The following is an 11,739-nucleotide window of genomic DNA, read 5'->3' on the forward strand; positions in this document are numbered from 1 at the left end:
CTAATTAATGGAATTTTAATCTTGTAAATAAATTTTAGTAAAATAAATTTTAATATCTATCAATACAGAGATTGGTAATAAGGACGATTAATTCTCCTCTTACGGGAGTTTACATTGATCCACATCATCAGAGAGAGGAGGGGTGTCTCTGGGTGTATCTTGATGGTTTGAGTTGGAAGAGGCCCTAAAGCTCATCCAGTTCCACCCCTGCCATGGCAGGGACACCTTCCACTATCCCAGGCTGCTCCAAGCCCTGTCCAGCCTGGCCTTGGACACTTCCAGGGATGGGGAAGGCACAGCTGGAATGGCTGAAAAGGAAAACTGAGGATTTTAGTGCTGTTTCAGCGGGGAAACAGCACTGCTGCCTCTGTGAAGGAGGGAAAAGGCAAATTTGGGCAGTGGAGGGGCTGATTGTTACCCCAGTGTTGGTCCTAACAGCTCTGCAATCCCCAGGGGATGTGTGGGGAGGAATCATCACAAAGCTCAGAGAAAAATCCAACACACACAGCCCTCAAGTCAGGGGTATATCTGATATTACACAGGGAAAAAGGAGTTAGAGGTGCACTAGGTGTCACAGGGGTTCTTGGATGAGGGAAGAGACGAGGATCTGACTCCACGTTTCAGAAGGCTTGATTTATTATTTTATTATATATATTACATTAAAACTATACTAAAAGAATAGAAGAAAGGATTTCATCAGAAGGCTGGCTAAGAATAGAATAGGAAGGAATGATAACAAGGGCTTGTGGCTCAGCTCTCCATCTGAGCCAGCTGACTGTGATTGGCCATTAATTAGAAACAACCACATGAGACCAATCACAGATGCACCTGTTGCATTCCACAGCAGCAGATAATCAATGTTTACATTTTGTTCCTGAGGCCCCTAAGCTTCTCAGGAGGAAAAAATCCTAAGGAAAGTATTTTCTATAAAACATGTTTGCGACATTAACTAGGAACGTGCCTGAGAAGAGGAGTGGCTTGCACTGACATGGAATTAACTGCCTGCCTTTTTTTGTCTTGCCTTGTGCTGTAGGGAAAATGAAGTTTGTACTCATTTGTACATGTACGTGTGTTGCACTAAGGTAAAAAAAAAATCATAAAGGCCTCATAAAATCAGACCTGCTCTGTTATTTCTTCTAAGGGAAGCTAGCACTTTGCAAATTCATCTTGGTGTGAGCAGTTTGCTAACATAACCATCTATTCCTGGGTGAAAAACAGCCAGCACCTGTATGAATTGTTTTTACACTGTTCTATCTATTTAACTGTTTCTATCTGTAAGATAGAAAAAAGAAAATTATCTCTCACAAACAACTTTTCCTGCACTTACACACCAGTGGTTTGAGTGAGCAATCAATACAGAATAACAACTTGTTAACAACCAATAGAGTAATAGGCAAGAAACTACTGACCAATTGGAGTCACACACAGGTCTGTAAAACTGTATAAAAGGGAGTTATGTGAATAAAGAACGGGCTTTTTCATCATGAGAAAACCAGAGTTTTGTGTGATTTATTCCAATATCTGGCTGTGGGTGCTGGGTTCAGAGAAGCTTTCTTAATGATATAAAAAACAAGGAATTGTGGAGACCCTGGGGGGCATTCCCTGGTCTAGGGAGACACAAGAATCTTCCCTCAAAAAGCTGTTAGACCCCATTGGCTCTTTCCCCTGTTCCTGTGTCTGTTCCTGTGTCCCTGAGCCTCTCCTCCCTATTCCTTGACTGGCCTCATCCTTGTACTGCCCAAGACCAGGGTCAGCCCAGGCCCCTTGACAGACCCAAATTCAGCCCCTCTGTGTGAGGGTGCTGGGAATATCTGAATAAAATATCTGTGGGTATTATTTATTTTTTATATAATAATTTTTTTTTTTTTTGCTTCTTTATCCTGGATTATGCCAGCAGCAATTCAGCTGCTGCACCAATATACATGTACTCATCATGTACTCAAGAATTTCAGTTTGGGTGTCACCTCTCCCTGAGGAATCCATGAACACTGCAGGGAGACCCATCCTGTCTTGGTTTCAGTCCTGTAAAATCAACATTTGGGGTTGTGGCACTGCCTGGCAGAGCTCTGCACTGATATCAGTCAGCAAACATTGTCCTGATCCAGGGAACAATGAGGGATGTACTGGACACAGGGAGGGAACAGCACAGCCCAGCACATCTCTTGTGCAATAAACCACTGGCCAGCCTTATCTCTGGGTGCAGCCTTATCTCTGAGTGCAGCCTTATCTATCTCTGGGTGCTGAATGTGTCATCCTGTCCTGCATTCCCCTCCATGGCAGAGGTCCCAACCCATGGAGGGGCTTGACAGCTGGCCTGCAAGCAAAGCTGAGGAAATGGAAGAAATACTTGGTGATTTTCAAGTGTATCCATGTGATGGTGTTCACAGGGGTGTGAGGATGAGGGAAGAGACGAGGATCTGACTCCATGTTTCAGAAGGCTTGATTTATTATTTTGTGATATGTATTCTATTAAAACTATACTAAAAGAATAGAAGAAAGGATTTCATCAGAAGGCTGGCTAAGAATAGAATAGCAAAGAATGAATAACAAAGGCTTGTGACTGACCGAGACAGTCTGGACAGCTGGGCTGTGATTGGCCATTAATTAGAAACAACCACATGAGACCAATCACAGACGCACCTGTTGCATTCCACAGCAGCAGGTAATCAATGCTTACATTTTGTTCCTGAGGCCTCCAGCTTCTCAGGAGGAAAAGTCCTAAGGAAAGGATTTTTCATAAAAGATGCCTGTGACAGTATCCATAGCAAGGGAGAAGGCAAGGCCATCAGCAGGGAAACAGATTAGAAAAATACATGAAAATTTTTGTCAGCTAGGCTATGTGCATAAGTAGATGTGTTAAATGTGCCTTATTAAATTGCTGTAAAACTTTTGCCAATTATATTGACCTTAATTGCTCTGCACCAATTAATATAATAAGTTATTATTATAGTTATTATATATATTATAATATTATTATATTATTTAGTGATGTAGTTAATGACTTAAGATCATGCTTTATTAAGAGTATATAGACTGGAGAACATGCAGAATAAAAAAACATTTTTCTTGGACCCTGATCACGTGTGTGTATGTCACATCTGACCTAAGGTGACGCCAACCCATGGGCTGGGTGATGCCAACAATTTTAGGATTATCTCAAGGCTGGGGTACAGGCTCACCCTGAATGAGGCAGAGAACTCTGGAGCGCGACTGGGATGATGAGGAGGGGCTGAGGGAGCTGGGAAAGGGGCTCAGCCTGGAGAAAAGGAGGCTCAGGGGGGACCTCGTGGCTTTGCACAGCTCCTGACAGGAGGGGACAGCCAGGGGGGCTTGGTCTCTTCTCCCAAGTAAAAATTATGAGGATAAAAAGCCTCAAGTTGTTCCAGGGGAGGTTTGAGTTGGGTATCAAGGAAAATTTCTTTATGGAAAGGGTTGTGCAGCCCTGGGACAGGGCAGTGGTGGAGGCCCCAGCCCTGGAGGGGTTTAAAGGCCATGTGGCTGTGGCACCTGGGGACATGGGGATGTTGACAGTGCTGGAGAAACTACTGGACACATTTCTCAGAATCTCTGCTGGTCACAGTGACCCCAAGATGAGTTAGAAAGTCTCTTCTCCCAGCCCAGCAGTCAAAGAAGGAGTCAGGATTCTTCTGTTCTCGTTCTCAGGGTTGTTTACTGTTTCTTATTTATAAAATTCTTTTCTCCTGGCCTGCTGAGGTCCACTCAGCAGGTAAGGCAGAGGCACTCTGATGCCCTCAGGGCAGTATTATCTTTTTATACTAAAAACCATGTGTACATAATTTACAATAACTTCCCAATATCTATCACCTATGTTAGACAGTGAGCTTCTACTCTAAACCAATCCAAAAGTGCCAACATCACCCAGAACATGGAGGCCAAGAAGAAGAAGGAAGAAGGACAGGGTACACCCAAATTCCTCCCTCTTGGGACCCCCAGCCCCCATTCTAAAACCCAAAAATCTATTTTTCACCCCGTGACAAACTAACTATTATTCTACTTAAACTCTCTTGACATGTAATTCTTCATATCAAGGTGGTAATTGTTTTTTCCATGGGTCAAAATCAAAGTCACAGGTGTCTTGGGCTCTGTGCTAAGGTCTCTGAGCCCCCAGGCAGGGTCTTGAGTCCTCCAGGGCAGCCAGAGGAATTTCCTGTGTTCCAACACTCATTGATCTCAGAGGCCTTTCCCAACCTAAATATTCTGTGGTCTGTGGGTTGTACAGGTACTTCTGAGGATGGGTTTGGGTCATAATAACTGATATTGGGTCAAGGAGGCCTCTCCAGCTGCTGGAAGCAGGTGGCTCCAGGCACCAGCTGCTTTTCCTTGCTCTGACAAAGCCTCCTAAGACACCCCAGGAGCAGGAGAAGCACAAACAGAAACTGTCCAGGCAGAAGGAAATGCAGCTCAATCAGTGCCCTGTGCCAGAGGCCCAGAGATCCCTCCTGCCAGAGCCCTAAATGCCCGGCCATCTGCTTCCCTCTGCCCAGGAATGTGGGCTGGAGAGCTCTGCCAAAAAACCTTGTCTGGCCTCAGCAGGACTCAGGGCTCTTCCCATGCCCTCCTCTGCTGCCTGGAGAGCAGGATCATGAGCTGTCTGGGTCTGTTCCTGAAAACCCCCAGGGTGTGGGGCAGACCCTGGGGAGCAGATGTTGCTCTGGAGTCACCCTTGAGGCCTCATGTCCCAAATCTGGAGTGATTCCCATGATTTTGGGCTTTCCAGAGGAAGGATTCTTCTCCACCATGTGTGCACTGACACCAGCAGGGGTTTGCCTGTGCAATCCAAGGAGTAAGTGGCTGCAGGATGGCAGAGGATCACCCTCCATATGCTGCAGACCATTTGCCTCTTGGATGAGCCCTGGTGTTTTTTAGGGCTCTAAAAAAGTGCTTTTTTGTGCTTGTTTCCATTCCTGAAATAGACTGTGATCCCATTATCCCAACTCCCCTCTGATGTTTTCCCAGGAAGAGCAGCAAGCACAAGGCCAGGGAGGTTTGTGGCTGCTGGGAATCATCTGTGAGTGCAGTGCCCACATCCACAGGGATAAACCCAAGGCCAGCTGGAAGGGCCAAACCACAGACAGGACATTGAGATCTCCTGGCTGCCCCAAAAAGGGATCCACAGTGGGGATTGGTGTCTGTGCTGACTCCTGGAGCCAAAATCTGCCAGGGGCTGGGGGAAATTTTATGTCTGAGCCTGGTCCTGGCATTGCTTCATTCATTGGTGTGGATCCAGCCAAGGGGCTGGAGGAGAAAGAGGCAGAGAGAAAAACCCGTCCATGGAGAAGCAGAGAAATCCTCCTGTCTGTAGGAAATTTGCTAAAACAGCAGGAAAGACAGCTGGAGCTGGTTTAGATGTTGTTTTCCATGTTACATCCATGGGGATGTGTGACTGTGTTCACAGGGGTTTTCAGGATGAGGGAAGAGACGTGGATCTGACTCTATATTTCAGAAGGCTTGATTTATTATTTTATGATGTATATATATATTACATTATAACTATACTAAAAGGAAATAGAAGGAAGAGGTTCATCTCAGAAGGCTGGCTAAGAATAGAATAGAAAAGAATGATAACAAAAGGCAGTTTTCTCGGACTCTGTCTGAGATAGCTCGGCCTTGATTTGCCATAAATTATAAACATCTAAGATGGGCCAATCAAAATCCACCTGCTGCATTCCACAGCACCAGATAACCATTGTTCACATTTTGTTTCTGAGGCCTCTCAGCTTCTCAGAAGGGAAAAAAATCCTAAGAAAGGATTTTCACAAAAAGATGTCTACGACAGGGATGATGTCTGAGCTCACAGCGTGTCCTGGGAGCTGCCATCCACAATTCCTCACCCAACCCCACCAGCAGCTGGGAGAGGGAGCTGCAGGTGTGGGAGAGTTTCCCAACCAGAATTCTCAACTCCACAGCAAAGCCACATCAGGGATTTGGCAAGCAGAGAGTGAGTGGGCAGCTCTGAATGAGACTGCAGGAGGAAGGAGGCTGGCAGGAGGAAGCAGACAGACAGATGGACCCCACACCTCGTGCACGAGTGTGCCTCGGGGCTGAGATTCCATCATTAATTATTTTTAGCTGATTTTCTTTCTTTTATTTTTTTCACTTCAGGGAATAATGAATTTCTGGTGGATCTTTTCCGTTTTGTCATCAGAAATCAGGGCACACCATGTAATGCTCCTGAGGAAAAGGGATTGGGGGGCTGGTGGGTGAGAGCTGGACACCTGGAGAAGACTAGAAACAAGGGAGAGCTCAGAGCCCCTTCCAGGGCCTAAAGGGCTCAAGGAAAGCTGGAGAGGGACTGGGGACAAGGGATGGAGGGACAGGACACAGGGAATGGCTCCCTCCCAGAGGGATATTGGGAAGGAATTGTTCCCTATGAGGGTGGTGAGGCCCTGGCACAGGGTGCCCAGAGAAGCTGTGGCTGCCCCTGGATCACTGGAAGTGTCCAAGGCCAGACTGGATGGGGCTTGGAACACTCTGGAGTAGTGGAAGTTGTCCCTGCCCATGTCAGGGGGTGGGAATGGGATGAGCTTTAAGGTTCCTTTCCACCCAAACCATTCTGGGATTCTAAATTTAACATTTTTCCATTAAGCTTTTTGTCTTTTTCTTTTTTCTTCCTTCTCACTTTATGAAAATCTTCTCCTGCCATGGAAATCTTCAGGCACACCCCAGGGACAAAGCTCCAGGTCTCTGTGCTCCTGGAGCACACAGAGTACCCGGCCTGGTGCCAGAGCTGTCTGGAGTTACTCTGAGTGAGTGAGAACAATTGCCCAGGTACAAACAGTCCCCAAAACCTTCCCTTTATCAGGCCCTGAGCATGAAGGGTGTCACATCTGATATATCAGATCTATATTCTCAGATCTATATATCTATCTCTGTACTTGGCTTGTTCAAATTTTCAGGGGGAAAATTCCAATCTTTTCATAGCTACAAAAACCATTGAATTCTGAGGAAACCACTCAGACCACTGCACAGGGGTCTGATACATATTTTATGTGTTGTTGTGCCATGATCTGATTTTTTAGGTGAGTGGCTTTGAGGGTTTTGCTTTGGATATGATTTGACTTTGGGGGCTCAGAGACCCCTGGAGGGAGAAAAATAGAAAGAAAGATAATTTGGTGACAGAGAAGGGAAACTTCTGTGTTAAAAAGGCTTTTCATTGGACCTGAGTGTGAAATAAGGGGCATTAATGAAATTATCTTCACCTGCATTTGGGTTTAAGTTGAAAGACAATGAAACAGATATTATACAGTGACTCCAGGTTGCATTTCTGTGATTTCTTTGGAGACTACAAGGAAGAATTATTATAATTACCCCATGACAGAGGAGTTGGAACTGGATGATCTTCAAGGTCTTTCCAACCCAAACCATTCCATATTTCTCTGGTTCTGTCATTCAGGATTGTTCTATGACCTGTTTCTGAAAAGGAAATGGGAGTAATGTGAGGTGACAAATTGTTGATTAATTGATTTATTATTATTACTATTTAGAAGATGTGGTGCTTTGAAAACATCATTTGGGCTGCTTTTCCAAGAGACCTGGCTTAGGTTCTCTCTGTCCTGGCAGCTGCAGATGTTGGGGTAACTCCTCATAAGTCCAAAACTGAGTTCTTGGGGTCTGGCCCAGTTTGGAAATTGCCAGATCATTCCTGAGAAAGCTGAATCTTGAATTGCCTCTTCAAGAGCATAAATCAATAAATCTTCAAAACCAAACTCTCCTGGATTTGATGGAGCTTAGAAAATTTTGTTTTAGTGAGCAGGGAGGCTTGAACTTCACAGAATCACAGAATCACAGAATGGCTTGGGTTGCAAAGACCCTTAAACTCCTCTTGTTTCACCCCTCTGCCATGGGCAGGGACACCTTCCACTATTCCAGGTTGCTCCAAGCCCTGTCCAGCCTGGGCTCACAACCAGGAAAAAGGGTTTTAAATGGAGCTGGAGCCACCCTCTGGTGGTTTTAATTCAGCAGTGACTGCTGAGGTTGTTCTGAGTATTTAAGATCAAATATGAACAGGCTGAGTCAGGATTTGTTAGGCTGAGTCTCCTGAGTAGATTGAGGTATGAACCATTGTTATTGAGGGAAAAAAAGAGTTCTCAGTGTGAGAGTAAATGTTCTCTCTGTTGGATGCAGAGAACTGAAAATCTTCTCTCCCAGAATCCAATTAACGATCCCAGTTAATAAAGAACAATTGGCCAAAGTACCAGTGACAAAGAGATGAGAGCCAGGGCAGCCCAGCAGAGTCAGAGATGCTCCCACCAGCTGAAATGCCTTTTGTTCCACTCCCTGTTTCAGACCGTGGGATAAATTTAGAGCCGTGACTTGTCATTCCAGAAATCAAACAGGACACGGAGACAGCGAGTGCTGGAAAATCCTCCAGCTGTGCTGGAGCTCAGCAGCAGGGCTGGGAAGTCTCTTTACCTGTAAGATCAGACACAAGGCAGAGCTGCTGCTGCAGTGCCATGGCTTTATTTTTTATTTTTAATGGAATAACAGAATTTTTAAGGTTAAAAATGCTCTTTTTAAGATCATTGAGTCTAAGCATTGACCCAGCCCCATGTGTCCACCACCAAGCCCAGCACCAGTGTCTGAAGGGATGTTACAGGGAATGTGGAGAGGGACAATTATGGGAGCCTGGAGTGACAGGACAAGAGGGTTTAAATTGAAAGGAAGTAGCTTTGGATTGGAAATTAGGAAAAAAGATTCCATGTGAGCATGGTGAGGCCCTGGCACAGGGTGTCCAGAGAGCAGAGAGGCTGTGGCTGCCCCTGGATCCCTGGAAGGCTGGACGAGGCTTGGAGCAACCTGGGATAGTGGAAGGTTTGTGGTGGCAGGGGCTTGGACTAAATGTCCTATAAGGTCCCTTCCAACCCAAACCATTCTATGATTCTATAAAGAAACTTTAGTTATTACAAGTGAGATTCAATAATGTTAGAAGTGGTGACGTCTTCACTGCCTGGAGATTTTCAGGTCATGGCTGGATATTCCTCACCAGGGAAAATTTTCTCCACAAATGCAGCTCCACAGCTTCTGAACTCCAGGAGTTCTGATTCCTTTTCTTCCTCTTTCTTCCTGTAATCCTGGGAGCTGCTGTGATCTGGAGCTGCCCTAGGGAGTGCCCACGTGTTCACCCCCAAGCCCAGCACCTGATGCCCTTCCAGGGTCTGAAGGGATCCTACAGGGAATGTGGAGAGGGACAATTTACAGGAGCCTGGAGTGACAGGACAAGAGGGTTTAACCTGAAAGGAAGTAGCTTTGGATTGGAAATTAGGAAAAGTTATTCCATGTAAGCCTGGTGAGGCACAGGGTGTCCAGAGAAGCTGTGGCTGCCCCTGGATCCCTGGGATTGTCCAAGGCCAGGCTGGACAGGGGCTTAGAGCAACCTAGGATAGTGGAAGGTGTCCCTGCTCTTGGACTAAAAGTCCTACAAGATCCCTTCCAACCCAAACCATTCCATGATTCTATAAACAAACTTTAGTTCTTAAAAGTGAGATTCAATAATAATAGAAGAGGTGATGCCTTCACTGCCTGGAGATTTTCAGCTCATGACTGGATATTCCTCACCAGGGAAAATTTTCTCCACAAATGCAGCTCCACAATTTCTGATTCCTTTTCTTCCTCTTTTTTCCTGTAACCCTGGGAGCTGCTGTGATCTGGAGCTGCCCTAGGGAGTGCCCACACTCCGGTTTAATCCTTGCTGTGTACCCAAAGGGTTGGCACAGCCCCAGGAGCTGCTGTGCCCCAGGACAACCTGCAGGTTCCCCAGATCAAAGTGCAAGTTCTGCACTGGCCACAGACCAAAGACCACACACAGTATTTGGGTTGAAAGCCACTGTTTTGGAAGCTGGGAGCGGTTTAATCCCATGGGGATGGCCAAAGCAGGCAGTGCTTGAGCCATCTCCCTGCTGCACAGCACAGAGCTCACCTGAGAGACATGCCAAGGACTTGGCTTCACATTTTTAACTGGAAAAAGCCAGAAGAGAATGAAGAGATCTCAGTTCCTTTGCTCGTTCCCTGCCTGAGCCATTCACCCCTTTGTCTTTCCCTTTTCTCTGTTGAACAAACCAAGAGCAGTGGGAAAGGGAGGTCCCTGGGGCACCACAATTGCAATGTGACAAATGAGGGAAAATAATCCCAGATTTACATCAGCAGGATGGACCAGACATTTTTTGCTGCCACATTTGAGAATATTTCATTTACTGGTTCAGCTCTTGTCAATGACACAAGGACCACAGAGGTCACTGAGTGTGCCAGGAAGAGAAATGAGCCTGACGAAAACATCTGTGCAAAGCCACACATCTGCCTGGGGAAATAAAAGGTTCTGGAATTTCTGGGATTATAAAAATGCAAATTACATCAAGGCTGGATTACATCCCATTCAAAAATACAGTAAATTTATTTTTGTGAAGGAGCACAGAAGATCCTTGCTCTCCTCTGCTGTATTTTCTCCAGTTCTGCTCTTCCTCCAAAGGGCTTCAGTATCTCCCAGCACTGGATTTTTTTTTGTTTTCTCAACTGATCCAGACTCATCCTTCCTGCTCCTTGTGCCTTAACTCAGAGGAGAAGATTTTAGCTGGTGGTTTTGCATCCAGAAAAGATGAATCCAGAAAAGAATAAGCAACACAAGCAACAATTGGTGCTGTTTGTTTGAATTTGGACATGAAGAACTAGACTGAGGGATTCTCTGCTGAACATTTGTAGGAACACATTCAATATCTACAAAATAAACTCTGCATCTTAAAAAAACCCACCCAGTTTCTTGTCAAGAAGAAATAAAACTCCACTGCTCAATACCCACTGTAATGATCAGCGTAATGACTTATTTTCCTTCAGAATCCCAGTAAATGGAATTATTCCTTCTAAAAGGGTATGAATAGCCAACAGCAGAAATGAGCAGGGTTATTTCCCTGTAGTGGTCATGGAAAACTGATGAAGTGGAAAGAAAAAGGAAAAAGCAAAGAATGAAGAAGGAAGATGAGAGGGTATGAACATGTAGTTACAATAAATGGATATGGATAATAGCTGGATGGAGGCATAAAAAGGAGAAAAGGAACAGAGAAATCTGGAAAAGGGGTAAAGGAGTGACAGGAGTGAGGGTGGGAGGAGATTTTCTCCATTTTCCTGGAGAGTTTCTGGCCAGTGAAGTTTGTTTTCAAGGATGTCTCACTGCAGGGTGTCCCAATAAGGTGACTCTGGAGATGACAATTCCTAATTTTGTCCTTCCAAGTCTCTCCATCCTCTCCAGCTGCTGTGTTACCTGGGTAGGCATGGAGGAAAATGAGGAAAAAGCAGAACAGTGTAGAAAACAGACTCATGGAATCACTGAGGATGGAAAATCCCTCTGAGGCCATCCAGCCCAACCATTCCCCAGCACTGCTGAGGCAACCACTGACCCATGCACTGTTGGGTTCTCTAGCTGGTCTGAGTGACCCTGAGGAGTTCAAAAGTCTCTTTTCCCATGCCGGTGCTTGAAGAAGGAGTCAGGGCTCTTCATTTCTCCGTCTCAGAGTTGTTTATTGTATCTTATCTATAAAATTTATTTTCTCCCATCCAGCCAATGTCTGTCCAGCAGGACAGTTCCAGGCACTCTGCCTGCCCTTGGAGCGGTGTTATCTCTTGATACTAAAAACTACATGTACAATGTTTACAAACACTTTCCAATACCTATCACCTATGTTAGACAGTGAGCTTCTACTCTAAACCAATCCAAAAGTGCCACCATCACAG

The sequence above is a fragment of the Ammospiza caudacuta genome, chromosome 3 (genome assembly GCF_027887145.1).
Source record: "Ammospiza caudacuta isolate bAmmCau1 chromosome 3, bAmmCau1.pri, whole genome shotgun sequence".
In the NCBI taxonomy this organism is placed as follows: domain Eukaryota; kingdom Metazoa; phylum Chordata; class Aves; order Passeriformes; family Passerellidae; genus Ammospiza; species Ammospiza caudacuta.